Genomic DNA, 1,141 nt, shown 5'->3' with positions numbered 1-1,141 from the left:
CTTTCAAAGCCTCTATATGACTCAATAAAATTATCCAATGGACTCCTTGGTCATGCCAACAATTTCCTAGAGGAGCCCACAGATGACAGAAATAATAATTGTCCTGCACAACCACTCTGCAGAGTTTAAATTGAAAACACTATCCCATAAAAGAGAAACATTGTGAATGAGATGCATAAACTCTGACATCAATGCATCCAACATTCCCACATTACTCTACAATATACAGCATAAAATGGATTGCACAAGGTAATTGGTCTGATTTCCAAGGCATATCTTGAGTAGTGAAGTCTGTTAGTTCAGTAAGTGATCAACATATTGACTCTGTCTATACTTAAAGCTTCTTTTTTTTTAACCTAACTATTCAAACACTCGGGTTTGACCATATCATACTTCCTAATTCAGTCTTTACAAGCTCATGAACCATCTCTCACATGTTGAAGAGGTCTAAACATTCAGTGAGTATTAAGCCAAGACCTATTTCATATACCTACAATAAAGTCTGTGAACTAACAAGTCTGGGAGAACCAACCAGTGGTATAAAATTTTCCCTAACTTAACCTTTGATATTTTAAATTAACTACTTACTCCTACTCGTAATAAGGAAGATACACTATGGTTTCTACAAAATGGTAATCTTTTGTATAAACTTGTTCTTGTGCTATCTTGAACACAATATCTGTGTACTCTAAAAATTCTCATGCAAGTTTTTCTTAAACTTCAGATGATATACAATACAATCATAAAATATATATCTGAGTTTCCTCCATCACTACTTTCAAACACTATAGTTTCTGTCATTGCTAATAAGCAATAATATACAGTTTACTTCACTCTTATGAATGACAGTTTCTTTATCACTACTCAAGAATGATGTGGTCTTCAGCCCAAAAATAGCAAGTCACCGGGACTAGTTGCACATTAATTTGGACATACAATAAACAACACTATTATCCATTTGGAACGATTAAATTATGATTTATACATCACATAGAGTAAAAGGGTTTAAGGTCGTTCTGGTGCTCCTCCAGCCAGCAGAATATGTGTAGCACTCTTCTGTGGATTTAAGAAAACCATTATTTTTTACTGAGGGCAGAGAGAGAGAGAGGGAAGGGAAAAAAATGATCGAGAGAATGTACTG

The 1,141-nt window shown here is 34.5% G+C and overlaps 1 protein-coding gene across 1 annotated transcript in view; it reads right to left on the bottom strand.

Annotated features, from left to right (window-relative positions):
- Positions 1 to 1,141, bottom strand: part of LOC119593844 (dual specificity mitogen-activated protein kinase kinase 1-like) — a 12,470-nt gene that overhangs the window by 779 nt on the left and 10,550 nt on the right. Inside the window, exon 10 of the mRNA XM_037942873.1 lies at positions 1 to 1,056. This exon is cut by the window's left edge and continues 779 nt beyond it. The gene's annotated coding sequence lies outside the window, so the exon portion shown is untranslated. The remainder of the gene's footprint in view (positions 1,057 to 1,141) is intronic.

The sequence above is a fragment of the Penaeus monodon genome, chromosome 32, assembly GCF_015228065.2.
Source record: "Penaeus monodon isolate SGIC_2016 chromosome 32, NSTDA_Pmon_1, whole genome shotgun sequence".
NCBI classification, from domain to species: Eukaryota; Metazoa; Arthropoda; class Malacostraca; order Decapoda; family Penaeidae; genus Penaeus; species Penaeus monodon.
The sequence above is the reverse complement of the archived record's forward strand: the minus strand, read 5'-3'. Positions and strand labels throughout refer to the sequence as shown.